The following is a 15,942-nucleotide window of genomic DNA, read 5'->3' as shown; positions in this document are numbered from 1 at the left end:
GTTAATTCGAGGAGAAGTCAACACATTTTCATATGCTCCTCTTTAAGATCACTGCACGAAAATGTTCTATATTAGAGGATTTGCTGTATTCTGTTTCCTCCAAAGTCTTACTTACTTCTGACCTTAAGATAAGGTATTCCCTTCCATTTACTGCTTCTCCCTTCTCAATTTGCAGATCACAAGGCGTTTTAGCAGGTACATGGAAACTTTCAATTTACTCTTTCTGGCTTTCTTGAACTTAGCGTGAGTCACTTAGTAAAGTTCCGTCTATGCTTTCAATGTCCACATTAATTTCTCTCTTTTCCTAATTCAAACACGGTCTACTTGGATATTCTTTACATCTTTTTATGAAAGTCCTCTTTCTACAGTGTATTTTTCCACAGCCTGATCAATTACTCTTCTCAGCTCGTAGTAAAGTCTCCACAAGTTTCCTTCTTCTGTTTCCATGTTTTTCCACTTTCTCCTCTACGCCAGCTTTAATATCATCCAGTCACCAGCGCAACGGTTTCTTCTTCGCTTGCACTTCGCCAGTCCCACAAACGTCTTACATAGTTGCTTTTAGGGTATCCGTCAATAGTATCCACTGTTCATTAATACTTTCTATGTCTTCATTGTTTTTCCACTTGTCTCTGAAACATTCTTCCAGTTTTAAGGTTATTTCCTCTTCCTTTAGCGCATCTGAGTTTAATTTTTCTTTCACTTTGCCCTCCACCATAGTTTCCATCCAATGAAACTTCGTAATGACTTCAAGTAAACCTTGTTTTGATGAAAAGGTAATACACAGCACGGAATAAAAAATGACAATTAATCTTGTTTACAATATCTATTATTTATTTAAATATCTCATCCCTCATGAGTAGTTGCACACAATATAAGACGAACAGCAATTCTGGACATTATTAAGAATACTAAGAAACGGAAAATTAGCAACAAAATCGGAATTGTTAGCCCTTATCTAACATTTCTTAAATATTGTTGCAACAATGTGCAAGGACGTCATTCCTAGTAATTGACGTATAAAGACTAAGCAAAACGTTAATCCAGTTTGGTGATCAGAAACGAAAATGATATAGAGAACCAGTGGCACATTGAAAGGGGAATAATGTAGGGAGGAATAACAATTAATTGTATACGCTACGGATGTATGACAGTATGTTTTCAAGAGGTGAAACTCTCTCGAAGAAACAAGTAATGCACTTCTGAGTAGCGGTCACGCCTATACTTGTACCCAGTACAATCTCATTTCATATGAGCTGTATGTATTAGGTGAAGACGAGAACATTAAAAGTATCGTCTTTAACTTCATAACTCGACATGAACCCAAAAGAGTTCTGCTGAAAGCTCTGGTAAATTTTGAATGTTCCCTGTCGATATCAGTCACTACCAGAGAGGGGCTATAAGACACAATGTAGAGCCACAGAAACTGGTATACCTGCCTAATATCGTGTAGGGCTGCACTAACACGAAGAAGTGCTGACACGACATGGCATGCACTCGACTGATGTCTGAACTATTGCTGGGGGGGAATTTACACCATGAATCCTGCTGGGCGGTCCATAAAAAATGGTTCAAATGGCTCTAAACACTATGGGACTTAACATCTGAGGTCACAGTCCCCTATACTTAGAACTAACCTAAGGACATCACACACATCCACGTCCGAAGCAGGATTCCAACCTGCAACTGTAGCAGAAACGCGGTTCCGGACTGAAGTGCCTAGAACCGCTCGCCCACAGCGGCCGGCGGCGGCCCATTATCCATTAGCGTACGAGTGGGTCGAGACCTCTTCTGAACAGCACGTTACAAGACAAACCACATATGCTCAATAATATTCATATCCTGGGAGTTTGATGGCGAGCATAAGTGTTTAAACTCAGAAGAGAGTTCCTGGAGCCACTCTGTATCAATTCTGGATGTGTGGGATGTCGAACTGTCCTGCTGGAGTTGCCCAAGTTCGTCCCAATGCACAATGGACATGAGTGGATGCAGGTGATCAGACAGGATGCTTGTGTACGTGTCACCTGTCAGAGTCGTAACTAGAGTTATCAAAGGTCCCATACCACCCCATCTGCACAAGCCCCTCACTCATACAGAGCCTCCACCAGCTTGAACAGTCCCCTTGTTAAAATGCAGGATCCTTGGATTCGTGAGTTTGTCTCCATACCAGTACACGTCCATTCTCTCGATATAATTTGAAACGAGACTCATTCCACCAGACTACATGTTTCCAGTCATCAACAGCTAATGTTAGTGTTGATGGGTCCAGGTGAGGCTAAATTTTTGTGTCGTGCAGTCATCAAGGGTACACCAGTGGGCCTTGTACTACGAAAGCCGTTATTGACAGTGTTTCGATGAATGGTTCGCACCCTGAAACTTGTTGAAGGCTCAGCACTGAAATCTGCATCAGTTAGCGGAAGCGTTGCACTTCTGTTACGCTGAACGATTGTCTTCAGTCGTCGTTAGTCTTGTCCTTGCAGGATCTTTTGCGGCCGCAGAAATGTCGGAGATTTGATGTTTTAAAGGATTTTTTATATTCACGCTACGGGAAAATCCCCACTTCGTCGCTACTTCAGACATGCTGTCCCATCGCTTGTGCTCCGACTATAACATAATGGTCAAACTTACTCGAATATTATAATCTACCACTGTAGCAGCAGTAACAGATCTAACAACTGTGCCAGAGACTTACTTAGATACGTGCTGCTGACCGTAAAGCTGTATTTTGCTGTTTACGTATCTCTGTATTCGAAATGCAAGCCGATACCACCTTCTTTGGTGCTTCAGTTTATAACACCTCTCATAAAAGTTTTAATCAGCTCGGAAAAATATCTTTAACAGTGCGGAATATACACTGCTGTGCATAAATGCTACCTGTCTTCATGCCTGAATTGAATAATTAGTTATAAATATAATAGCACGCTTTCTGCACGTAATAAAATACGTTATATCTAATTTCAGTAATACATAAGAGAATTTACAGTGCACTCTGCATCAAATTATCGCCGGGAACAATATGTCGATAATATAATACTGTCTGACCACAAACAAGTGCACATTAATTTAGTAATGAATGAAAAGAAATGCAGGATACAATTCAGTTAAATTAATTTCATGATGCATTTGAGAGGTAGCGCTCTCCTTGACGTTATAAATGCCTCCATTGCAAAAACGTAACCAGTGTCAGACTGAGCTATAGCTAGAAAAATGATTATAAAATAATATTCCTGGTAGATAATGTTCCGCAAATAGTTACATCGTAATTACAAAGGAATTCACTGGTTAGATAGACCAGTATTGGTTAGCTGTATGTCCTCCTCTTACTGATCTGCAGTTGTTATGGGCACAGACTGCCATTCCTATTTTTTCCATTCACTTACTGCTACAGCGCTCTTACACAAGCTCAGAAGCTGGTTTTACCTCGGAGGTCACGTAATGTTATTAATATTGCTGAAAATATTTTGATGTGTAATGAAAGTCTTCAATCGCTGCTTGATATCCAAATGTGAGTGCTAACACTACTTGGAAATTATGCTTGTCAGGACCTTATTCGCGTATTAAAAATCTGAGAAAGCTGTTAAAAAAGCTACAGACCTATGCCGCAATTACCTTTGGCTTCCTTTTATCTTAGAGTTTTTCCTTCTTGTTAATATTGTCAATGTGAAATCCATTGCGATGCTGCTTCTGTTGCACTTTTTCTTCTGTCTGAGCTTCTGCAACAGACGTTAGAGATCAAGTGGCGGCGCATTAATACTGGAACTTGATATCATGGGCGAAGGAGACTTTCTGCCTCAGCATAAATCATTGAAAATTGCCCTGCTGAAGAGACGGGCAATTTCTCTAAGCGATCGCAGCTGATTTTGGCATGCCACGCCCAGATATTTGTTCTGAAAAATAAATCTAATTTCGTGACACTCAGGCATATAAGATTTGAGACACGTAGGGAATATGCTGCATCCTGCTCCGTAGTGAAACATGCGCGTGGAACACCGTCAAAACGTGACGAGAAACAGTTCGTTTTTCATATGTCCTACAAGTTTTAAGAGAAAATCACCTTTTAAATGTTCTGAGGAGTCGTATATATTAAGGTTATAGAGTTTTTTAATAGGCGCTGCGCTGCTGAATCGGTAGCGTTATGGAATGGTAATCCAGAAATAGTCCGTTTACGTATAATTCAAGTATCACTTTCGTTGAAATTTGGAATACCTAAATCTTTTCAATTCAAAATTAATCAAATACACGCTAATTAAAACTCATCATAATCATTACTTTGATTACAAATGCACTTTATGCACTTTTTCTTCTTTCTAATTATATCGTGCACGCACAATTCCAGTTTTCACAGCAAATTATGTTAAATGTAGGTATATTATGAAATATTGTTAATAGAGGTTAAGAAAACGTTACAAATTGAATTTTTTGGACAAAAATTACAGTTAAATATTCTTTGTGTGGACTATGTAAAGCGTTTTACATCGCAGATGTGGTCTTACGAGAGGCAGAGTGCTAAGCGTAGTGAAAACATGGAGAAAAATTATTTTCACAGCACTAACCACACCATTCAAATACTGTATTTTTATAGTTGCAACCGTTGCGCTGCAGCATGAACCTAACAGAACTAATCGAATGCCGAGTCTCCGGATTTGTCGGGATAAATAACGAGACATTAAGCTGCCAGACGCACTGGAACTAATGCAAGAAGCTGTGGAACACGTCACGCCGAACGCTGGCGAGATAAAGAAAGGCACGTTCTAAAAGAAGAGGACAATACTTTGCGCTTGGTTAGATTCATTGATTCTGTTGTTGATCGACACTCGATCAATGTAGCAGACGAAAGTTCTAGTACAGAAATGTTTTTCTCGGATTCGTATATGGAAGGAAATGAGAGATTAAAAGACAACTGAATGTAAGTTAAGACCTTCGGTGGCCTCAATATTTAGCTATTCGGTAACATCCCGGCAGTATGTTTTTGAATCACACTTATCTCGCACAGAGATACTATCTTGCTTTAAAGTTAGGAATTTTAATCACTGTTCTTTTTAATTACAGTTCTATGACAGCTAAGAACGAGAGCATGTTATGCTGGCCGACCGGTTCTAGGTGCTACAGTCTGGAACCGCGCGACCGCTACGGTCCCAGGTTCGAATCCTGCATCGATGTGTGTGATGTCCTTTGGTTAGTTAGGTTTAAGTAGTTCTACTTTCTATGAAACTCATGACCGCAGAAGTTGAGTCCCATAGTTCTCAGAGTCATTTGAGCCATGTTATGCTTTCTGGCCTGTATTTTTATTTTTATCAACATAACTTTCAACATCCCTCTCTAGGTGCAGGATTCGGCTGTACCTCATAGATGAGTTGTCTTGGCCCAGATAGCTTACACTACAAGTAAGAAGAACCTTTAATGCACAACAACAACCACATTATTTTTATCAACATAACTTTCAACACTCCTCTCTGTCAGCTGCCTAGCCAATGCTGTCCAAGCTAATTTCGACGGTAAAGATGCTGCCCTTAGTATCGCTCTATCGATGAGCGCGTAACGCACAACATGAAACGTATTATTATCATAGCAGTTGACTGTATTCGAGACAGCTTGGCTTCCGCTTCACGTGAAACTAAATCCAATGAGATCCCAGAAGGCGCGGAAGAATACGTGGTGGAACGTTTATGTGAGGTTTGTAAGCATGGCACAGTATAATATGCGAATAGGCCGTAAATATAACTTTCGTAACATAAAGTTTTCCTGTCAAAATAGACTGCGAAGTAGAAACCAAAGCCCGCATTGTTGTGTACACAACTTTTTATTAAAACTAAGTATACCGACAACATCAGGGATGGGAGAAAATAAATGTCTAATGGGTTAACTGCCCTGCTATCACAGATAAAACAAACTGCGAGGAATAAAACGAAACCGCACACTTTCGAAACATACGAAAGAGTTTCCACTGTATTCTAAAACGTTTTCGCAGTCGGTTTTAACAAAAAAAAATTCCTGTCTTAAAAAGACGTATTTCCCATGTCCGTCTGAATGTTTGTCAGAGTAGAATGTAAAAATTTTCATATTCTTGTTAAAAACGCTCCTGTACGATACAGAGAGGTCAGAAACATTGTGAACATCTTCAGCGGATGTTAAAGGGTAGGATGTGCTGAAAAATAATTGTTAAGGAAAACTGGTCTGTTCCTTGATTGGTTCAAATGGCTCTGAGCACTATGGGACTTAACTGCTGAGGTCATCAGTCCTCTAGAGCTTAGAACTACTTAAACCTAACTAACCTAAGGACATCACACACATCCATGCCCGAGGCAGGATTCGAACCTGCGACCGTAGCGGTTGCGATGTTCCAGACTGTAGCGCCTAGAACCGCTAGGTCACGTAGGCCGGCTCTGTTCCTTGAGCTGATTCCTAGTTAATTAGTATTGAAGTTAGTCAATCAGGCAGCTGAGAGCTTAAATTCTAGCAGCCTGCCATATGCAGTTAATGCCAGCTGTTCACATACGTAGCGAAGATTGTATCGCACTAGACTGCTCAGCGTTTGGCTCGGATTCCAATCTTACTACCATCCGACGTCCACTTTATGCACCACTCTTTCTCGTGTCTCCCACGGCGAGATACTTGTTTAGAAATAATAAGACACAGGTAAACAAGAACAAGGGTTTATTATGACCACAATAGAGAGATTTAATAACAAAGGAAAAAAATACAACCTCTCAGACACTAATAGGCCTGTCAGACTCAGTGCTTCAACACTATGCCACTGATAATAAATAACGATAAAGGTTGAATGTTCCCCGTAGTTACCAACAGGGAACTCCTGGAATTTCACTGGATAGTCGCAGGTCCCGCTGTGGTGGCTTCCGACAGGACTCTGATGATGGACTTCTAAGAGACAGTGCATGATGTAGTCCAGAGCTTCTGTCTAACGAAGCTATGACGCAGAGGAATTAGTGGCGATCCAGTTTCGGACACGCGACACGTGGGAGGAGGTAGGTGTACGGCCCGGAGGAAATCTGGTGACGCTTGTCCTGCCATCTGTTGTCCTTGTGATATCCGCTGTCCGAGGAGGCTACGCTTGTACATATGCAAACCCGTGACGCAATGGTGCCTGAGAGGTTGACGACACTTGTAAACAAACGGCTGGTACATCGCAACTGTCCAGTACGGTTCAGCGAAAACCAAACGAACAACACGTTTGGCGACATCATGTCTGGCGGGTCGCTTGAATCAGCGCGCGCAATGGCCTTCTTCGCGAACTTGGAAACGGAGCAACACATACATTTATTACGCTATCAATTATTTCTCAGAATAACTAAACCTGCAACATTATTACAACCTTAGTTTTTCAGATCGTTGTTACCAATTTACAGCACACACACGCACACACACACAAGTTCAGACTGTTGATTACCAATTTACAGCACCCCCCCCCCCCCCCCACACACACACACAATTTCAGACCGTTGATTACCAATTTACAGCACACACACACACACACACACACACACACACACACTCACACACACACACACACACACAAGCTCATAGCTCTTAAAGTATGAATTTTAGATTAGTTTTTTTCTTTCTTTGGTCAATACTTCTTACATATGGAAAACAATATATGGAAAACAAAGACTTTGTAGCGGAACAGATATACTTCACAGTATTGAAGATGAACAAGTGCTCCTACCTGTGAAGATATGCATTCCCAATGGAATCCTAGGACTGACCTTCTTATTTTAGTCCATGGTAAACCACATCAATGTAGTAAAGTGTTGGTCCAGTGCCAGTAGGACTGGTGTACTCATTGTTCCCAAAAATCTTATATTGTGTGTAAACAGTTCTTCCATTTCGGGAATCGAGAAATTTGACGATTTTTGCCTGTTTCGACATTGTTGAGTTGAACCTAAGATAGGTATATACATTAGCAAAATCAATATGAAGTGAAGTAGAAATTAGAAAATAAATGAAAAACCTTGTTTAGTTTAGAAGAGTTACACACTGGAACACTGCCACACAGCGGGCAGAGCAGCAGTGGAAATGGCGCTTGCAAGTCAGCACTTTCAGGAGAAGCCATCGCCCTCCCCACATGAGCGTAAGCTGTCGACTTTGTCAGGGCCTCGCGCAACCGACTCACGTGTTTCTCAGTTGTCACATGTGATCAAAGGCCCTCGCCTACAATCCAAGAACCAATGATTGACGTTAAGAAGATTCTTCGAGAAGCATTTCAACGTGACAGAAGAGGCAATGACCGTTAAGTCGTTCACTTTCAATGAACTGAAGGGAATAAATACGCGAGACGCAGTGGGCCCGACAGGAGTAGTTTTCAGTTCAGTTCCAGTACAGTTCAGTCGGTCCTGAAGACCGTTATGCAGGAAGAGACTACATCGTACACAGAAGCACCAAGTCCGCCGCTGTAATGGAATAGCAAGCAGCAGCCTCGCCGCCATAAGTTAGAAGGTATTTGAAGACTGATTTTTACGTACCTGGGTGATTCGTGAGGACAGGAAGGAGACGAACTCACATCAGCAGTCACCTGTGGGCTGGTGATGAAGATGTGCCAGCTGTAGACTGGCAAGCTGGAGTCCGTTGTTCGAGTCCGGGACACTGGCCTTTCCCTGCCGCGCCGCTCTGTTAGCCGACGCACAACACTGACACCCACAGCCGCATAGAGAAGAGAAACACTGGGACGCCACATTAGAGGTATCACCATCCGATTCACAACTTCGTTCTCAGTAATTTAACGGGCCACCCACGTTGCACGTCTCCAGTCAACTTGGCGAAACAGCGTCACGAGATACACACAGCCAGGCGTAATCAGACGCCGGCGCTCACGCAGCATAATGCTTTGCAAACGACACAGCTGCCGATATCCCATCCAGAACAATCCAGTGAAGAAGCCATTGTACAAATCTTTGAATAAAGTTATCTTACGTAAAATGCTGTTTCATTCTATCTTATACCCGAGCCAAGGAAGAAGCCACCTTGCCCACATCTTGTTAAGAAAGAAAAATTAATGTATTTAGTGTTTTTCACCATGCCATAATGCTTTAGAAACAAATGCCCTTTGCAGTAATGCTCATCCTGACAAATGACTAGCATGAAAAGAGGTTACCCAGTTACAATATTAATCCTGATAAGATATTGGTTCCAGGGATTCCAACACTTTCGAGAATCTTTTTCTTTTCTGCTTGAGTATTGTCCTGCAAAATGACGGTCAGGTCCTGCAGAAAGTGTCATCACTTCTTTCTCTACGCTGCTCATTTTTGGAACGCAGCCTACGACCAGTTTAGAGACAGAAGTGGTGACACTTTCTGCAGGACCTGACCATCATTTTTCAGGAAAATGATGAAGCACGTACAGTGCAATCTGTTACTGATTCATTTGACTGATGGCGCTGTTAAGCCTATACCACCTACTGCGCTATCCTGACTTAACCCCTTGTACGTTCAACACGATTTCGAAACTGAAGGAAGCACTTCACGGTGTTCGCTTCAGAACTGCTACAAATTCGTCGGGCAATAGACCACGCCGCTCGCACTGTCAACACAACTGGCACTGCTAAGAGTATCCTACAACTTACACATAGATGGTAACGGGTTATACACTACGCTGGTGACTACTTTTAAGGTCAATAAAACTTCGAAACAGGTACCTATTTCGCACGAGCTGTCAATAAATAGGTGCTACTATTAAAGTTCCAGCCCTCGTATTTTTGTTTATTTTTGGTTGATTTGGGAGTTACGGTATTTGGTCTTGCCAAGACAATCCTGTGTTCACTAATCCCTGTATGCGCTTTATTGCTAGTTGTAGGCTCAGATTATTTGTTCCTGAGAGGTTAAACGTGTTTTCACAACTATTTACTATTCGAGTGGAATAAAAACTACATGCTCGAAGTAATTTTCAGATAAAGTGTTTCGCACAATTTCAGATGATTTCTTACGCTGACCTCCGGATTTAAACATTTATTTTCGTCCACATATCAAGGTGACATTGAAATCCCTATCAAATATATTGTATGAATCTTGTACTTGTTTCACACTGGACTCAAGTTTTGTTTGTGCTTTTGTGAAATTGTGTTAACCGAGCTAAAAGGTCGGTAAAAATATCCTATTATCGTTTTATTCTGATTGACAAGAAGCTACTTTCACTAACTTACAGAAACCACCAACTTCAACTTCGCGGCAAGATAAATTACTTCTATCAGCAACCAACACCCCCACCGCCAATTGTATTTAGTCTGTTTTTTTTTTTTCTGAACACCGTTAAGTCCTCAGCAAATATTTCGGCTGAACTTATCTCCCGCCTTAGTCGGCTTTCAGCGCCTAAAACGATTTGAGAGTGAGTGCTTTCTGTAAGTGCTTGGAGCTCTGGTACATTTCCAACATAGCTCCGACAATTTACAGCTGTTATACCGATGTTCCCAATATCTAAGTTTTTCCTGTGTTAGTAAGCCTTTTTTTTGTAATTTTCCGAGACTCTCAACCATATAACAGCAGAGTGATCCTGACACAGCCCCTGTTACACGTTTAGCCGTCCCTTCCGTGTAATGGGCTCCGGACCTTTATATCAGACCCTGAAACCCCGCCGTGCTATAGTGCAAACCGAGGAATTTGCAGTCTAAATGGTTGTACAACCGCCTGATCTTGGGTTCTCTACCAGGTTCGCAATCAGTGATTTAGACTATGGTGCAAGCGGTGAGGTTCTACGTTTATCTCGCAATCAAGATTGGCAGCCTTTACCACTTCTGATAGGCGTTCGAAAATAGAGAGAATCTTTTCTGATCCAAAGCGTCACACGTCATTGGTTGTGAAGTGAGTCACCAGCACCAGTACGCAAACCACATCTGGAATGACTCCGTCCAGTACGCACATGAAGCTCACTCTGGCTTTCTTCCCATCCTCGGCAATCATTTTTTTTTTTTTTTTTTGCTATCAGTATCAGTCTTCTGACTGGTTTGATGCAGCCCCCAACGAATTCCTCTTCTCTGTTATTAGCTGAATGTATTCCAATCTCTGCCTCCCTCTACAGTTTTTGCCGTTTATAGCTCCCTATACTACCTTGAAGACATTTCCTCATGTCTTAACAGATGTCCTAGCATGCAGTCCCTTCTCTTTAACGATGTTTTCCACATGTTGCTTTCTTCTCCGTTATTGCTAAGAGGCTCCTCATTCCTCAACATATCAGTCCACCTAATTCTCAATATTTGTCTGTAGCACCACATCTCAAATGCTTAGATTCTCTTCTGTTCCGGTTTTGCCACAGTCCATGTTTCACTACTGTACGATGCTGTACTCCAGACGTGCATTTTCAGTTATTTCTTCCTCAAATTAAAGCCGATGCTTGATACTAGTAGACTTCTCTTAGCCAGGAATGTCCACTTTCCCATTGCTAGTCAGTTTTTGATGTCCTCCTTGCTCCGTCCGTCATTGGTTATTTTACTGCCCCGGTAACAGAATTTCTTAACTTCATCTACTTCGTGATCATCAATCCTGATATAAAGTATCTCGCTGTTCTCATTTCTACTGCTTCTCATTACCTTCGCCTTTCTTCGACTTACTCTCAGTCCATACTCTGTACTCATTAGAATGTTCATCCTTTTCAGCAAATCCTGTAATTCTTCTTCACTTTCAGTCAAGATAGCGATGTCATCAGCGATTCGCATCATTGGTATCCTTTCACCTTGAATTTTAATTCCACTCCTGAACCTTTCTTTTAGTTCCATCATCGCCTCCTCGATATAAAGATTGAACATTATCGGCAAAAGGCTATATCCTTGTCTTACACCCTCTTTAATACGAGCACTTCGTTCTTGGTCGTCCACTCTTATTATTCCCTCTTGGTTTTAGTACATATTGTATATGACCCGCCTCTCCGTACTTTTTTCAGTATTTCGAACATTTTTCACCATTTTACTTTGTCGAACGCTTTTTCCAGGTCCTATGAACTTGTCTTCATTTTTCTTTAGTCTTGCTTCCGTTATTAACCACAACGTCAGAATTGCCTCTCGTAAGCCTTTACCTTTCCTAAAGCCAAACTAATCGTCATCTAGTTCATCCTCAATTTCCTTTTTCATTCTTCTGTATATTATTCCTGTAAGCAACTTGGATGAATGAGCTGTTAAGCGGATTTTTTGATAATTCTCGCACTTTTCAGCTCTTGCCGTCTTCGAAATTGTGTGGATGATGCTTTTTCCGCACGTCAGATGGTATATCGCCAGATTCATAAATTCTGCACCCCAAAGTGAATAGTCGTTGTGGCCACTTTCCCCAATGATTTTAGGAATTGTGGTAGAATGTTATCTGTCCCTTGTGCCTTATTTGATTTTAAGTTCTCAAAAGCCCTTTTAAATTCTTATTCTAATCCTGGATACTCTATCTCTTCTAAATCGACTTATCTTTCTTCTTCTGTCACATCAGACAAATCTTCCCCATCATACGGGCTTTCAATATATTGTTTCCACATATCCTCTCCCTCCTCTGCATTTAACAGTGGAATTCCCGTTGCATTCTTAATGTTATCACGCTTGCTTTTCATGTCACTGAAGGTTATTTTGATTTCCCTGTATGCTGCCTCCGACCTTCCGACAATCATTCCTTTTTCGTTGTCTTTACATTTTTCCTGCAGCCATTTCGTCTTAGCTTCCCTGCACTTCCTAGTAATTTCATTCCTCAGCGACTTGCATTTCTGTATTCCAGAGTGTCCCGGGACATTTTTGTATTTCCTCCCTTCGTCGATCAATTGAAGTATATCTTCTGTTACCCGTGGTTTCTTCGCATTTGCCATGTTTGTACCTATGTTTTTCTTTCCAACTTCTATGATGGCCCTTTTTAGAGATTTCCATTTCTCTTCAACTGTACTGCATGCTGAGCAATTCCTTATTGCTGTATCTGCACCCTTAGAAAACTTCAACTGTATCTCGTCATTCCTTAGTACTTCCGTTCCCCACTTCTTTGGGTACTGATTCTTCCTGATCAGTGACTTAAACCTCAGCGTACTCTTCATGACTATTATATTGTCATCTGAGCCTATATTTTCTCCCGGATACGCCTTACAATCCAGTATCCGATATCGGAATCGCTGTCTGGCCATGATGTAATCTAGCTGAAATCTTCCAGTATCACGCGGCCTTTCCCAAGTATACTTCCTCCTCTTCTGATTCTTGAACAGTGTGTTCGCTATTACCAGCTGAAACTTGCTAGGGAACTCAATTAGTGTTTCTCCTCTCTCATTCCTCGTCCCAAGCCTATATTCTCCTGTAACGTTTCTTATACTCCTTCCCTACAACAGCATTCCATTCCCCTATAACTATTAAATTTTCATCCCTCTTTATATATTGCATCACCCATTCAGTGTCCTCATACACTTTCTCTATCTCTTCATCCTCAGCTAGAAACGTCGGTGTAGGTTTTCTGTCGATTCTATTAAGAACAACCCTGTCACTGAATGGTACACGGTAAAACATTATTTGCCCTACCTCCCTATTCATAACGAATCCTACTCCCGTTATTATTTTCTGCTTCTATTGATATTACTCTATACTCATCTGACCATTTCACTGCACTGACCTCTACTATATCTAGATTGAGCCTTTGCATTTCCATTTTTAGATTTTCTAGTTTCCTTACCATATCCAAGCTTCTGATATTCGACGCTCTGACTCGTAGAACGTTATCCTCTCGTTGGTTATTCAGTCTTTGTCTCATGGTAAACACCCCCATGCCAGTCCACTCCCTGAGATCGGAATGGGGGACTACTCCAGAATCTTTTGAAAATGGAGAGACCGTCATGACACTTTTTCAGTCACAAGTCACATGTCCTGTGGTTACACGTTACGTGTATTTAATGCAGTGGTTTCCATTGCTTTCTGCATCCTCATGCCATTGATCATTGCTGACACTTCCGCCTATAGGGGCAGTTTCCCACCCCTAGGACAAGAGAGTGCCCTGAACCTCTGTCCTCTCATCCACCCTCTTTGACAAGGCCATTGGCAGGTGACTTCATATGCTCGAAGACTTCAGCCACCATTATGTATACTCATCGAAATTTAAGCAGTCTCAGGAATCGAACCTGGGACCAAAATCGTTTTGAGTATAAATCAAAGACGCTACCCCTAGATCACAGGTGCCACCCAGGTACCTATATGGCCACATAAGCGGCCTAATGCACCCTCTGTGACTATCATTATCTTGCAGGCTGAGAGCTTTCCTCAAGGTTAAGACATAACTTATTAGTATAGTATTTCACTTACACTGAAAAATTTTCTGTGCAAATCAGAAACAGGATAAGCAACTGCATCTGGCTGAGGGGAAATGTCAGCCACAGACAGCACCTGGAACCTGTTTGTCAGAATAATTGGGGAGGCTTTGTGTTTGGCCATTTGGGAAGTCTTTTGCAGCCTGCTATACCATGAGGCGACTGCCCTCTTCATCAAGGGTGAGCTGTCGCCCTTAATACGAATGGTAACTTAGGTGGCCATCAGTTTGGACCTATCGGTGGAATGGTGAATCGTGCTGGAAGTTCAACGAATCGCCACTGCAGCCTCTACCTCTGTTACAGAAGCCAACACAGTCTAGAATGGAAAGTTATGAGTCACCAGTTCGTCTCGCATCTGTACAAAGCAATCACTGTCCCCTGTCCATAGTAAAGACCGTGGAAAACTACATTATAGAGAGAAACATAGAACTATCGACATATGTAATCAATTAGATTAGCACAACAAGATTCAAAAGCTACAAAATGAAAGCACACCAATGATGCTATATGTTTTGCTAACCGTTAGGAAACTGTAAAATTCACAAAATCGGTTACTGCCCTGTTGCTGCACTGTCTTGGCTGGCGGCTGCTGCCTGACTGACATAAATTTCAACTTGATACATCCACTCATTCTCGAGTAACAGGTGCTGAAGAGTCACATGGACTGACAGACTCTCACATAGCAAATGACAATTTTTTCCTGCCATATAAAAAAGTAGATACATTGAGTAAACTTTTGTATGAAAATTTTATATTGAGCCAGAGATGGCCAAATGTAGTATCGATTGTGTAGCAGCGTGCCTGCTCAACAGCGTTCACTGGTTCAATGTGTTATGGGTAATGTGTTAGAATAATTTTAGATAGATTTATGGAGGACTCTCAAGTGTGACGACGTGCTGTACCTGATGTATACTGGACATGTACTTGATCGCTACAGGCAGCAATGACTTTTTATGGGGAGATAATTGAGGTAAAGACAGTTGTTTTGTTACCAGCAAATTACTCTTTATTTATTGTCTATTTGTTTGTTCTTTGATTGTATCTGCTTATCATGCCACGTAAAACGGTTAATAGTACTACCGTAGCACAGTCATGGACAATGCTCAAAATGCACATTTTCCAAACGACACTTTTGCCATAAATACCAATTCTGACAATATTGCGTTGACGACAGTGCATCACACTACAGTCAATGAAAGTCAAACTACCTTAAATTCTCTTTAGCTACCAGAATCGCAATGAATCATGCGGCATATTCCAAATACGGGGAAGCCGCTGATACATGTATTCTCCATGTACAGAATTTACACTCTGATCATTTACGTTTAGAATCCAATCAAAATGACGATACCAAAACTTCAACAGTCATGTGAAATGCTGACACTATTGAACAGTTTACTCGAAGTACTTCACGCATTGATTGTAAGTTACCGAATGATGCCATTATGATGATGTTTCAACAAATCATTGATAGCAATAAGAATTCACAGCAGAAAGAAGATGAAAGTTTCACAAGAGGTACTGAAATACAGTATAAAACAGCTAATTACGGAATATTTTGAGCAACAAGAAACACGACTTAATGAAAACCTCAATCAGCATATACAGGCATCTAAACGATTTCAAGTGCAAGTGAGAGTTGCAATCCAAGTGAAAAATGAGACCATTCACAAACAAAACAGAAAGATCGAACTG

The sequence above is a fragment of the Schistocerca gregaria genome, chromosome 5, assembly GCF_023897955.1.
Source record: "Schistocerca gregaria isolate iqSchGreg1 chromosome 5, iqSchGreg1.2, whole genome shotgun sequence".
In the NCBI taxonomy this organism is placed as follows: domain Eukaryota; kingdom Metazoa; phylum Arthropoda; class Insecta; order Orthoptera; family Acrididae; genus Schistocerca; species Schistocerca gregaria.
This window is presented reverse-complemented; position numbering follows the sequence as displayed.